Raw genomic sequence first — 15,327 nt, 5'->3', positions numbered from 1 at the left:
TAGTTTCAGGGAAAAGTTTTGTATCTTAATTTAGAGTTCTGTATCTCTAGTTATAAATAATTTAGTGTCTATGACTCGAGTAGACAGCTTGACTGGAATATGAGCAAATAGTGAAATTATGATTGTATTTCTTTGAAATCAAGTTGAAGAATTGATAGAAACATGTTGATAATTTTCTTATTATTTTCATATGGACTTACTAAGCTTTAAGCTTACTCCCTCCTCTTCATTTCTTTAGTGTTGTCAGGTTGGCTCGGGGTTGGAAATCGTTGGAGGCAGCATCACACTACCAAGTCATCATTTTGGAAGTGTCGAGTTATATATATATATGTATATATGTTAAGCTTTTACAAGTGAGTGGCATGAATAAAGACTTACTTTTTATGTTAGATGTAATCATGAGTAGCCAAATGTATTGCCTTATGTTGATTTATTGTATATAGCCATGGGATGTTACTTATAATGTTTTGGCTTATAAGCCTAATGATCCTTCCTATGTGATTACAATTGTTTACTATAATGAATAGTATATCATATGTGCATGAAGTTTAGAATTGTTTTCAGAGGTTTCAGCCTCTAGCTAACTCAGTATAGTTTCAGAAGGTATTAACCATAGTGTTTCAGAGTAGTCCTAACTATGTTTTAGAAATACTTACAGGATCAGCGTCGGAGACTCGGTATACCACATACTTTCTCAATTGTTCAAATTATTAAAGAACTAATTCTTTTTTAAAAACACAATTTTGAATCCCAAAATTCACAGTTGAGTTTTGCAACCTGGCTCTAATTGTGACAGCCCAAAATTGACCCTAGTCGGGAAGTGGTTTCGGGACCGTTAAACCGAGTCACCGAAATGTTTGAATGTGATATTTATTGTCTAGAATATGTAATTATGAATGTGTGAAAATTTCAAGCTTCGATTTAGTCGATTGCATGTGAATTTAGTCAATAGGACTTATGTGCGACATTTTTGAAATGTGATAGGTCGAAGCATAAGGACCTATTAGTGCATGAAATAAAAAGGGGGACTTGCATGTCAAATTCCCCCCTAATAAGTAGTGGCCGGCCATGCTATGGGTGGAAACATGTTGGGAACATGTTGGCGTAGTGAGGTATGTAGGATAAAATATAATAAGAAGTATGGGGAATAAATAAATGGAAAAAGGAAAGGATGTGTGTAATTGTTTCTTCCCCTCCCCATTGCCGTGAAAGTAAGAAAGAAAACAAAGAAAAAAAATGTCCATCTTTCTTCATTTCCCCTTGGCCGAATGTTCTAAGGAAGAAAGGAAAACAAGTTGTGTTCTTTGGTTCTTCTTGGCCGAATTGAAAGGAAGAAGAAGGGAGTGAAGCAATCGGTCATCTTAGGTCACTATTAAGGTAAGGAAGTTTGTACTAGCTTTTGAAATTTTAGTTGATATTGAGTGAGTTATCAAGTGATTTTTGTAAACCATGTTGAAATTTCGATTTTGGGGGTGAGTATGGTTTTCGGCTATAAAAGATTAATAAGGGTGATGATTGTGTTTCATGCTAAACTTAGATGAATAATGGTAGTTGCTCACATCTTGATATCTATGAGTTCCTTTCTTGGTTCTACCATAGACCCCCAAAGTATATGTTTATTGGGTGTTGTTGGAGGTTTATGATAGAAGCTAATGAGTGAGAGTTTGATAGGTACCATGAGGTTAAACTTCATGAGATTGTAAGCTTGTAAGTTGGATGATGAAATTCATGCTTTGTGAAGGTAAAAGGAGTAGAAGGAGCATTCGGCCATGAAGAAAAAAAAGAGAGCAAAGGGGGAAATTTATGATGAATTAAGTTGGAAGCTATTATAATGTACTTGTACATTCGGGTATGGGATGAAAATATATGAGATGGCTATAATTAGCCTTGTGATTCGGCTCTTGTATATATATATATATGCACATGATGTATTGGTATGATACAAATATATATCACCCCAAAGTATATTTTTATATATGGTGGTGGTTTAGTTATGGACTAAATGATGGATGCATATTGAGTTATAATATGTAATGCATTAGTTAGTAAAATGTATGTCATTTATATGTGGTACTAAGAATATAATTTGGCCTCAAAGTAGACATGCATATTCGGCCACATGAGATGGATTGGCGTTGCATGAATTCGGTTAGAGGCAAACATATTGATGCCTATATCTTGGTTAGGACAATCGGCTAAAGGGGAGTGTGGGTTAATATGTTGAGTTGATGCATGATTTCACATGTATGTGACTTTAAAGTCTAATGTATAAATATGGGCTAAGTGCCTTATGTTCCTCTTTTCGATGCTCAAATGATTAAATCAATTTATTTGTTTAATTAAGCTCAAGAGCAAAGGGGAAATAAATCCGATAAAGGGAAGGAAAAAGTGGTCGAATAGCCATCGGAATCGTTCGACGACATCCGAGGTAAGTTCTTGAGTAAGAGAGCTTAAATTATGATGTGATTAGATCATGTTTTAAGCAAATTAAAATCATGCTCTTTGTGTGGCTATTGAGCCGAATTTGCAAGAATGATAAATGTCTTGTGTTTGAGTTTTGCTAACGAAAATGAAATACAAATGGGCCATGATTTATTGTTAAATGTGCATGGTTATTTGAATGATGTCCGGGCTAAGTCCCGAAGGCTTGTACTAAGTGACAATATCCGGACTAAGATCCGAAGGCATTTGTGCGAGATACTAATTCCGGGCTAAGCCCGAAGGCATTTGTGCGAGATACTAATTCCGGGCTAAGCCCGAAGGCATTTGTGCGAGTTACTAAATCCGGGTTAAGTCCCGAAGGCATTTGTGCGAATTACTATAACCGGGCTATGTCCCGAAGGCATTTGAACGAGGAGCTATATCTGGTTAAATTCCGAAGGTACGTGATTTGGGAATGAATGAACTTGCTGTAAAATTCCAGTTAATACTCTCGAAACATCCCAACATTGAGGTATGTTTCGTATGTGCTTGAATTTAGTTGAGCCCTTACAAATAAGCATTCGCTCAGTTGATAAACGAGCTACCGGCCTTTGGCTGAGTTGATCTTTTGTGTATGTACATAAGGGTTGATAATGTGAAGCAAGTACGATATCGTAAATTTGTGCATATGAAATTATCCGTTTAGCTATATGAATGCTATACTTCTGTTGTGCTGGAATTCCTTGCTCAAAACTTACTAAGCATAAATTGCTTACTCCGTTTCATTGCTCCTCTGTTTTATAGATTTGGTTCTCCAGCTATCGGACTCGGGATCTTGAAGTCAAAGTCGCCCACACTATCAAAGCCCCCCCCTTTTGGTACAATTTTGGTTGAACTTCGAAATGGCATGTATAGGACTACCCGTTTGTTGTGGGTCGTGGACCCTTTGGACTTGTATAAATTTTGGATAGCCATGCGAAAATGGCTTATATGTGTTTGAGTATAATGTTATAATCATTTGGTGTGGATATGCTTGACAAGGATTGGCCACGGGGATGGTTAATCACTTTCATAAATTGTGCTATTTATGCAAAAAGGGCTAGTTGAATCATGGAAACCATGAAATAGGTAAAATCTACCTTAAAGGCAGATGCTGACAGCAGCAGTGATATAGATTTGGAAAATCACTAAAAATAGTAGGAAGGGAATTAAATAGTGAATAAATTATGTAAACAAACCTTGATGAATCTACTTTCATAGGAAAGTAACGAAACAATCATACGGACAGTATGTTAAGAGATATTCAGGTTCTCGTGAGACAGGGCCAGAACGGTTTCTAGATTCCCTGTTCCGACTTTGGAAATTCACTATAAATTAACCAGAGATAATTAGGAGCCATACCATATATTTATAGATTCCTCTCTAAGTCTAGTTTCTATAGAAACAAACGGCATCAGTATTGAAGCTCTGTTCAGGGAGATATCCAGGTCGTAATGCGCAAAGGTCAGTGTAGTCGATCCCTGTAACATGGGAGACTTTGACTAATAAACTGTACTAATTGACCAGACCAAAAATTCTAGAAAAAAATATGTAGATGGACATATGAGTCTAGTTTCAGGGAAAAATCACGAAACTGATTTTCGAGTTGTGAAACTCAAGATATGATTTTTAAAGCAACTAGTACGCAGATTGGCAGTGTCTGGGAAATTTTTTTTAAGGGGTTTAAAGTCTGTTAACACCTCGTGTTCGATTCCGGTGTCGGTCTCGGGTTCGGGGTGTTACACTAATACCACTAAATGTAACACCTCTTGATTTGGCCATAGCGTTTAGATTGGAGTTGGGGTGTTAAACTAAAATCCAACAATGTGCCTTGAGACAATGAATCCATGTCTCGAGACAGACCTTTATTGTTTTGGTAATTTTGCTTCGATTTTGTCATGTCTCGAGACATTGGGGTTCATGTCTCAAGACTAAACCATTCATGTATTAAGATTGGTCTTAAGACGTAGTTTCCATGTTTTTCTAATTTTTCTTTGATGTTTGAATGTCTCCAGACAAGGGATCCTTGTCTTGAGACCTAAAAAATGGCAAGACTATTTTAGGTTCGATTTTTATGTGTCTTACAACAAAAGATCACTTGTCTTAAGACATGGCAATGCATGTCTCGAGACCTAAACCCAGAAATGACTATTTGGTTAATTTTCTTCATAGTGTCTCGAGACATGTTCTTACTGCCTCAAGACCAAATGGTTAGATTAACTTTGTTACACTTCCAAAATCTTTTCAAAATATCTCCTACATATCCCTCGTTTATACCAGTAATATACTAATCCATCATTCATCAAATTAACCATTCTAAATGCATCTAACACATACAACTCACACCATTTCATGCTTCAAAACTAAACAGAATTGAACAAGTTATGGATTAAGAAAAATTATACATATCATCAATGAAATTAAGTAACCAAATTAACCATAAAAACCCTAAATACTCAATAGATACCAAAACATACCAAGTCATTTCAAATGATACTCAAACACAAGACTCAATCTAGGTACATGCAGTTAACTATTTACAGACAAAAGAACACAAACTTGGTCTAAGCTGAGTTGTTGAGTCTTGGATGCTTCCCAAGTCCTCTAATTTATCAAAACCTGTTAGAACTTGCGCTCGAAAACAAACAAATTCATACATTGGGTATAAAATACTTAGTAGTGCTAATATAATCCACATTCAATACATAAAGAATTAACTAAATAACATATAAAAAAATAACATTGATAAACATATTCTCATTCATTCTTTCACCAATGGTCCAATATATAAATGTCAAACCAAATGGAGTCAAAACATCAAGTATTTTCGTATCACTGTACTAATGAATCATGCCACTATTAAGGTATTTTGGCCAACACTTTTGACTGTCTTCACATAAATACAAATGCATATAATTGCATTTCATTTATTCATATATTTTACAAATTCTCTATTACTTTCTTTCGTTGAAGCACCATTAGGGAATACGCATCTTTTCCTAATTTTGTTGTTCAATCTTCATATCAATAGTTCATAGTTTCGTAACATCATATATTCAACAAACAACATATCAAATCCCTATTATATATTCAATTCTTGTTTTGTTTTCCCCTATTAACTAGTTATAGACACTAGAATGGATACACTTATTTATATGTCAACATAACTCCACAACCTTTTGGGAATTAGGATTGTTTATAACACCTCGAAAATTTTGATACGACATGTGGCATAATTTCGGGCTCAAAATTTGAGAAACTTATGATAAAAGTTATGGAATAATTTGGATAAGAAATTTTATAGAAGAAAATTAATATTTGAAATAGTGATATGTGAAAGAAATCATAAAAGTGAAAATATGACAAAAAAAGACTAAATCATAAGTTTTGAAAGGTACGAGGACCATTGTGCAAAACTACCAACAAGTGGAAAAATATGAATTATTATGGAGTAATTTTCATGAAATGTACTGGAATGTGATTTTTTGTGATGAAAATCACTTTTGAGACAAAATTGGAAAACTTGAATAGTATAAGGACTAAATTATGATTTTCTCATTTTATCTAGAAAAGAGCCAAAGTGCGATTTTCATTAATCATAAAGTTATAATAAATATGTATGATGAATTATAAACTTGATTTGGTCTAAGTATTAAATTTTTGAGGAGAAATCACTAAAATAATAAAAAGGGGCTAAAGGGTAATTTTTTGTAAAAAAATCATTTGGTCAATTCCCTTGACTATCATGTTGGAAATAATGATTAAATATTATATTTGAGATCCAAAATTATTTTGGATTGTTGGAACCTCATTTTAAGGAAATAAGCTTCAAATTGACATAAATTGGACTTGAATAATGGGCATGGGCCTTGGACCTATTTGTGGATGATTTTTAATGGTTAAACACCCATTGGTCATTCATTTTTATTTCTTTCCCAGTCATCCAATAACCCTAATGACTTTTTATCTTCTTCCTCCTCTCTTGCCATTTTTCCATTTTTCTTTCAAATTTTCCATTACCCACATTGGAATTTTGTTAGAATCTTCATGTAAACAACATCCTAAGCTCATTCACTCCATAAATTTCATTATTCCCAACCTAGGGTTTATGGTGCTTTTGTGAGTAAATATGAAGGTAGAGTGAGAAATGATATGAACAATGTAAGAATTTATAGATTCTTATCACATATATGCATAATTTTCCTTTGAAATCAAGTTATGAAGTCAATGAGCCAAAGTAATGGGTATTTAATGCTGATGTTGTTAATGAAATTTTGTTATTCATGAAAGATAAGAAAGAAGAAGAAAATAAATCAAGCAAGGAGAAGAAAGAGTTAATGAATGGATTAGAAAGGAAGTTCCTCCATCATTTTTGGTGTTTTTGTATGGTAAGATACATGGAAAATACTGAGAAAAATGCTTATCTTGAATTGATATTTTTTGAAAATGTATGTAAGGTGTTTTTGGATTTGTATGAAAAAGTTTGACTATATTGCAAGTCACCAAGAATTGATTTAATAGCCTTATAATAAATATATTGTTCAATACGAATATTTGATATGTTGTGAAAATATGTTTTTAGATCTATTAGTAAAAGTTGTTATATATCGAAAAATGTTAAAATTTGTTAATGGTATAAAGACTATGTGGTAAATTAAATTTTGATCGAAGTCTCTTTATGGAGATGTAAAGGAAAATTTTTGAGATAATAGTGTAGTGAATTTACTAGTAATATTGTAACAAGGCCCTAGTAACTTAGTAAATAGTAAGGATACAACTAGCATGTCAATAGGGGACTCATGTTTTGTACTTCGTTACTCTTGTTACTTGCACTTTGGTATTTGGTGCAATCCAAATATGGTATTTGGACACTTGCGCTTCAGCACTCTTGTAATGTAATTCCGAATAATTTATCCCTAGTATCGTATCTTTGTTTACTAGGCACACTAAGGGATGAAGTTAACTAACTATGAATCCTGAAAATAACTTGATTATGGTATGATGAAAACTTATGTTTAAATTCTTTTGATACAAATACTAGTATGTGTTCTTATGGTACTAAATTGCTCTTGGTTTTCCTAGATTTACATGTAGATGCTATTCGTATAACTTCTATATGTATTATATAATTTTTTATATAATGGGAATCTCAGTTTTGAATGTAAGTATTCCAGGTTTCATCCATATTTACTAAGCTCTATGCTTAATGCACTATTTTTTTGCACCCAGGTCTTTCGAACCAAGGCTCGGTGCTTCTTGAGGACCACAAGCATACACCATTTTCATCGTTCAAGAGTATGAAATATTTGTATTTGCATTTGTTACCTAGTGGCTAATAAACCATAATTTATACATATTTCTATCCCATGCTTAGCACATTTTATGGATGATTTTTCCTTAAAATTGGTGAATTCGATACTCCTAATGTCTTAATTTCATGTTTTAGACTTAGGTGAGCATAAGAGAGTGAAAGGAACGAGAAACGGGCCAAAAATGGAGAAAATGGGCCAACGTACAAAATCAACACGTCCTGGACTTCCTCACACGGGAAGACCACACGGCCGTGTCCCTTTGGCAAGGTCAAAGCATGATTTACACAGGTACATCACACGATCGTGCCCATTTAACAGCCTTGACCATGGCCTTAAGTAATCGTACACGGGCGTGTCCCTACCGAGCCCAAGTTTAGTCCAATTTGAAAAAGGTCAATTTTGAGGGCTCTTAGGCATTCCAAAGCCTATTTAAACACCTGAGGAGGCACCTAGACAGGGGACGCAGAGGAGGAAGTAAGGAGTTCGTCAAGGAAAGCTGATCAATCCATCTCAGAAGCTAGATTCACCATCAAGGCTGAAGATCTCCCATCAAATTCCCTCAGGAGTTTCGAGTTTTCTTATGTTTTGTTATTTTTATTCTTTTGAGATGTTTTCTTTCATTAGTATAAACTAAAACCCCTAAATAACTAAGGGGAATGAAACCTAAGACGGATCTTGTTATTATTATCTGAATTGTATGATAAATATTTGACTTGTTCTTAATTATGTGTTCTTAATTATTGTTTTGATATTCCAGGATATTGATTCAAGTTAAGCTCTTATTCAGAGGAGGGATAGACCCTATCTAAGAGTAAATTTGTCATAATTAAGTGGAGTTGGTTGCGTGCCTAGAGATATGGTGACAAGATTTTTTCGGATTAGGGTGAAACCTAATAAGGGGATCCATAGATCGAATTAATGCAACCCTAGGGCGTTAATTAGAAAGAGATTTCAATTATTCAATCTAGGGTTAGACGTTGTTAGTCTCAAGAGAGATAATAATATAACTTAGGGATCTCTACGGAACCAGTTAAATGAATAAATCGTCCGATTCAGAGTCAAATAACAAGTGAAGTCTAGGAGGATTTTTCCTTAGGTATTGTCTTAATCAATTGAATTTTCCAAAAAGTATTTTCCCCAAATTTCTTTTTTGTAATTTCTTAGTTTAATTAATTAGTTAGATAAACAAAACCCTTTTATTTTTTAGGCTAGATAATAAAAAGAAAGTTGATACTAGTACTTTTAGTTCCTTTGGGTTCGATAATCCAGTCTTACTAAAGCTATACTACTGTTCGATAAGTACACTTGCCTTCATCGTGATAATAGTTAGTTTCAAGAACGATTCATTATAAATATTTAAATCTTGTCACGGATATCATGTATCAAGTTTTTGGCATCGTTGCTGGGGAACTAAGATATTATGAACACTCGATTTTTATTACTTTATCCATTTTACTTTTATTGCAATTTAAATTTTTATTTTATTTTCTAATTCTTCATTTATTTTCTTCTGACAAGTTTTTCTAGTTTATGACCAAAAGAAACCCGTCAGGACCATTACTCTTTGATAGTAAGATTGATCGCACAGTTAGCAAAAACCAAAGAGAAATAAGGCGAAGCTTACGTTACACAAAAGAGCAAGAGGAAGATACTTCAACCACCACCGAGGAGATAGCTGAAAACCAAGAAAATCTGGTACCTTCTGCGATTGCTGTTAATCAAAATCCTACTCTGCGCACTATGTGTATGATTATGCTAAACCTTCTTTAACAGGAACTGAATCGAGCATAGTTAGACCTGCTGTAGCTGCAAATACTTTTTAACTGAAACCTAACACAATTCAAATGATACAGCAATTTGTTTAGTTTGATGGTTTGCAGGACGAAGATTCCAACGCTCACTTAGCAAACTTTTTAGAACTATGTGATACATTTAAAATTAATGGTGTTTCTGATGATGCCATTCACCTTCGGTTTTTCCCTTTTTCATTGAGAAACAAAGCTAAACTGTGGTTGAATTCGTTACCGCGGGGGTCAATCACTACTTTTGAACAAAAAACTGAAAAGTTTTTACTAAAATACTTTCCGCCGGCTAAAATGACTAAATTACGTAATGATATCTCTTCTTTTGTACAGATGGATTTAGAAACACTCTACGATGTGTGGGAGAGACATAAGGACCTTTTGCGAAGATGCCCTCACCATGGGTTACCACTCTGGCTACAGGTTCAAACCTTTCATAATGGCTGAATCCTTTTACTCGACAAATGGTTGACACAGCTGCTGGCAGAACCATCTATAATAAAACACCTGAAGATGCCTATGAATTTATAGAGGAGATGTCACTGAATAACTATCAGTGGCAAGTCATGAGGACAAAGCCAACGAAAACAGCCGGTGTTTATAATGTCGATTTAGTTACCATGCTCTCTAATCAGGTAGAACTCTTGAATAAGAAAATTAATGGTTTTCTTAGTTCCTCACAGGTTCATCTACTAATGCAGTGCGAAGCAAATGGAGTTGGATCGAGCAATTCAGAATACCCACCTTATGGCCACAACATGGAGAACGAGCAGTTAAATTACATGGGTAATAATCCTCGATCTCAAAACAATCCTTATAGCAATACTTACAACACAGGTTGGGGGAATCACCCAAATTTTTCAAGGGGAGGCCAAGAAAATTCGAAACCACCACCCTCTCCAAGCTTTCAGCAACCACCATACCAGTAGGAGAAAAAGCCGAACCTTGAGGAGATGCTAACCGAATTCATCTCGGTGTCAGAGACTCATTTTTAGAATACCGAGACAGCATTCAAAAATCAACAAGCATCAATCCAGGCGCTTGAAACTCAAATTGGATAGCTCGCCAAGTTGATTTCTAAACGACCACAAGGTAGCCTGCCAAGCAACACTGAATCTAACCCAAGGGAGCAACTCAACGCAATTGCCATTCATGATGAGGAAGGGTTAGTGGCAAAACCAAGGCCAGAACTAGTGGTTAGCAAAGGTAAGAATAAGATAGGCCAATACGAAAAAAAATTGGTAAGTACAAAATATAAACCTCGTGTGCCATAAACCAATGCGACAAGGAAAGACCGTTCAGATGAACAATTTCGTAAATTCGTTAAACTTTTAAAGAAACTACATATTAACCTACCATTTATTGAAACACTTTCGTAGATGCCATACGCAATCAAATTTTTAAAGGGGCTTTTAGCAAATAAACGAAAGTTAGATGAAAGGTCGCATGTGGAGCTGAACGCGATTTGCTCAGCTATTCTTCAGAATAAGCTACCCAACAAACTAAAAGATCCAGGGAGTTTTACGATTCCTTGTTTAATTGGTAGTTTAGATGTTAATAATGTGTTGGCTGATCTAAGGTCTAGTATCAATGTTATGCCTTACAAATTGTTTAAGCAACTAGGTCTAGGGAAACCCAAACAAACTAGGATGAGCATTCAATTAGCAGATAAAACTGTCAGATTTCCTAGAGGTATCATTGAAGACGTACTCGTTAAAATTGACAAATTTATATTCCCAGTTGATTTTGTTGTTTTAGACATAGAAGAGGACAGTAATGTTCCTTTAATTTTGGGAAGGCCCTTTTTAGTAATTGCTAGAACAATTATTGACGTTGGCACAGGTGAACTCACACTTCGTGTAGGAGACAAAGCAATCAACCTTCAAGCTCGCAACCCGAACAACACATCGAAAATTGAAGGTGATTGTACAAATTGTTCTACTAAGACTGATCATACAGTCCAACCTATTTTGCAGGAAATAAGTTTGAAGGACACACATGAGCCATGTTCAATCCACAACAAAGAATCTACCCATGAAGAACGAAGGTTACACATCGATGACTTAGATGAATGGCTGACATTTAAACCGAGAAAACACGATAAACCAACACTACGCCAGAACGAGCTCAATACCTCACCAAATCAACTTAAGGTTGGAGATAAAGTTTTATTAGATGCCGCAGATCCTCACATTGACACTGCCAAACCGAATGAAGAAATTCCTGTTACGATACTTAGCATTTTCCCATTTGGTACAGTCGAGGTAAGTCATCCCAAATTCGGCACCTTTAAGGTAAACAATACCCGCCTAAAACCTTATTTTGATGGGATTCATAGCAGGAATGAGGAGTATAAACTCCTCGAACCACCATGATCACACACTAGAGAGGTAAGTCGAGCTTAGACTATAAATAAGCACTTCTCGGGAGGCAACCCGAGTACTAACAATATTAGTTTCTTTAAATTTTAGTTTTAACATCTAACATACTAACCGGCTCTGGAACGTAGGCTTTCTAAAGTACACACGGCCAGGCACATGGGCGTGCCTTTGGCCATGTGAAAATAGGGTGAAATTTTCCCCAACACGGGATGCGATAAGTCGCCACGGCCATGCATTAGAACTATAGGTGAATCTTCCAAAACAACATGGGTGTGCGGCACGTCCGTGTCACAGAACCGTGGTTGAACCTGAGAAAATAGCACGGGCATTCGCCACGCCCCTGTCTAGAACCCATGGTCGAACCTATCAGATTAACACGGGCGTGGGCCTACATACATAGGCGTGAGAGAAGAGAATGAAGACAGACACAACCGTGCGACATGGCGATGTGCACCCACACGCCCAAGGAACACAGGCGTGGGCCAAATGTTAGACGCGCCCAAATTCAAAATTGGGGAATACGTTGGCCATGTGTCCCAAAATCTATAAACGCCCTTCACTATTAATCATCTTCTTCACCCAAAATCCCTAACCCTAGTTGATGCAAGTCTACACGGTCTCCCTGCCACGCCCGTGCGCCGCCTGCAACTCGATTTTCGACACCCATTCCCATCTTTTTAGCATTTGTTTACTCTTTTCTCTCTATTTTTTTCATCCTTTTTATTAATTTTATGATTCTTATGGTTTTATTTGGCAGATTTTTTATTTATATTCATAGTACTCACTATAGTCATGCTTATACGTTTATTCTTTACCATTTTAGTCAATGCTTTCTGATACATTCATTCTTTTCGTGTGTTCCCATAAGAGTCTAGTTCAGTAATTTTATGTTGAAAATAATCATGCTTTTATTATGTCAATTGCTATATAAACTTCTATAATTTAGATTAAACTGTTGAGTATTGTTGGTTGGGCTGGTTAGTTTAACTATATTCATGATTACTTCTTGAGTTAGTTAAATATGTTATATTCTTTGTTCTTCTTCCAGGTATACCATGTCAACCTCACGTGGCAAGAAAACTACAGTTCCCGCTTCGAAAAAGAGGAAAGGGGCGTCTTCCTCTGGCCCTACCATGAAAATTCGTCACCCATACCTCCAATTTCCACCTGGCAATCAGGAGGAACTATTCCAAATCCTACAGGCCCGACCTTTAGGTGTGGGCTGCTGCATTGACTGGACAGTGCTTGAACAAGTCCAGTTGGCTTACAATGTACAAGCACTCCTGACAATCGATCCATGGGACCTCTTCTTTGCGATCATCGAGTAGACGTACCTTGAGCTCACACTTGAACTTTGCTCGACATTCCATGTTCAAGACGTCATGACCAACTTTGATGATCCTGGAACAGTCTAGTTCTGTCTCGGTGATTTAGTCCGCCAGTTGAGTGTGCCCAAGTTTGGTATAGCTTTGGGCCTGTACACAGAGGAGTTCATGGATGAGAACGACCTCAACACTCTCTGTCACCACATCCATTACTCTCCCTCAAAGTGCTGGTATGCTTTGGTCCTCGATTCAGCCACCTACGACTCGAGCCACTCCAAGGCATTGACTCTCTCTCCGTCATTGAGGTACCTACACACCATCTTGGCACACACTTTGACAGGACGTCAAAAGAGCACCGGTGTCGTCAACACTCAGGACGCCTACTTTCTATGGAGCATGGCGAACAGGCATGTACTCGACCTCGCCTACTTTATCGCCTTCGCCATTCACCACCAGACGGAGCGGCATCAGAGGGGGGTCATCTCTATTGGCCCCTACGTGACTCGACTGGCACGGTACTTCCAGCTCCTCAACACAGCAGCCCGATCATCCTTCCTTACTTTTATTGGCCAGATGTCCCCACAAGGCATCTCGAGCATGCTTAGTATGAGGATGATCAAAAAGCATCGAGGAACCCACCCTCCTCAGTATCGCCTCGCCCAATCAGCCGAGGAGGGAGACCCTGAGGACATTACTGATCATGTCCCTCCACGTCATGAGGACCCACCGTCTCAGCCACCGCCACCCTCTCATCTAGTTCATGCAGCGGCTTCATACGCTGACATCTCTGAACGCCTTACCCGATTCGAGCAATAGTGTTTTCAGCGCTTCGATAACATTGATGCTACTTTATAGCAGATTTGTCAGCACTTCCACATCTCATCACCACCCCCACCTCGCGAACCACCTAGTGATGAAGATGTTTAAAAACTTTTATTTATTATTTTATGTTTTTAGTTTTATTCTATTTTAAGACTACTTTTTTTAAGATTAATTCTATTAGATTTTATAATTTTTTATTTTTATTTTACAATTTTCAATTTCGGCTATTCCATTACAAGTAATTATACTTCCTTATATTTCCTAAAAAGTTCCTAATTCTGTCACAGTTATAAAGAGCTCCTTAGCTCATCATCACATAGGAACTAAAAACTCCACCAGGAAAGGTTCTTCACGACTGTCATGTCCTGCTCGACCACGACCATATCTACCACTAGATATAATATTCTTTTGGTGCAGGACTTATGGACTAATGAACCTCTTCCACCACCAGAGTATCCTCCTCCACTCTCATGCCGATTATCCTCCAAAACTCTAGTTCAAGGAATTCATTCATCATTCAGGAAGTTTCACTTCTCTCCCTATCTTATGATTATAAATATATCTTTTTCATTATATCTATCTTTGTACATTAAGGGCAATGTACATCTTAAGTGTAGGGGGTCTTTTATATCATCATTAGAAATCCCTGAATTGTGTCTTATTCTCATGTAAATAATTTACATCACTATTAGAACGAATTTTAATTAATTTATGATTTTTATTGATATGTCTTGAATTAAAACATAGGCATTTATGCATTAAGTGTTTAAACTTTAAAACATTAAGGAATCAAGCTTGATAAGCTAATTCTTGAAGAATTAAAAACTTTTAGGTTGTTTTTCCCAAGTTTAGGTATTATATTGAGTTGAAATTCACACGTTTAAACATCAAAAAGCCATAATTTTTGTGAGATTTTGAGCCTTTAGAGCATCTATCATTTCTTTCATGCTCACTTTTCTTGTTGCTTTGAGTGCGTTAGTATTGAATTGTTATTCTAGAACTTGCTTGATTATGCATGTCAAGACCACACCATTTGAGTTGATATGTCAAAATGATGAAGGCACCTAGGTTTAACCCACTCACTCCACAAAAGCCTACCTTCATAATTAACCTTTAGTGAACCCCTTTGAGCCTAACAAGCCATTAATTAATTTACCCTCAATATGAACCCATAAACCATTATTATTGAAATCCCCTAATTTGATCCCTATTTTTGTCGAGATTT

General features: G+C 36.3%; 1 non-coding gene across 1 annotated transcript; it reads right to left on the bottom strand.

The window, feature by feature from the left end:
• Positions 1–9,874: 9,874 nt before the first annotated feature.
• LOC121228703 (small nucleolar RNA R71) lies at positions 9,875–9,981 on the bottom strand. Its single transcript, XR_005926278.1, has one exon. It is a non-coding gene; the product is annotated as a small nucleolar RNA R71 (small nucleolar RNA).
• Positions 9,982–15,327: the final 5,346 nt, after the last annotated feature.

The sequence above is a fragment of the Gossypium hirsutum genome, chromosome A04 (assembly GCF_007990345.1).
Source record: "Gossypium hirsutum isolate 1008001.06 chromosome A04, Gossypium_hirsutum_v2.1, whole genome shotgun sequence".
NCBI classification, from domain to species: domain Eukaryota; kingdom Viridiplantae; phylum Streptophyta; class Magnoliopsida; order Malvales; family Malvaceae; genus Gossypium; species Gossypium hirsutum.
The sequence above is the reverse complement of the archived record's forward strand: the minus strand, read 5'-3'. Positions and strand labels throughout refer to the sequence as shown.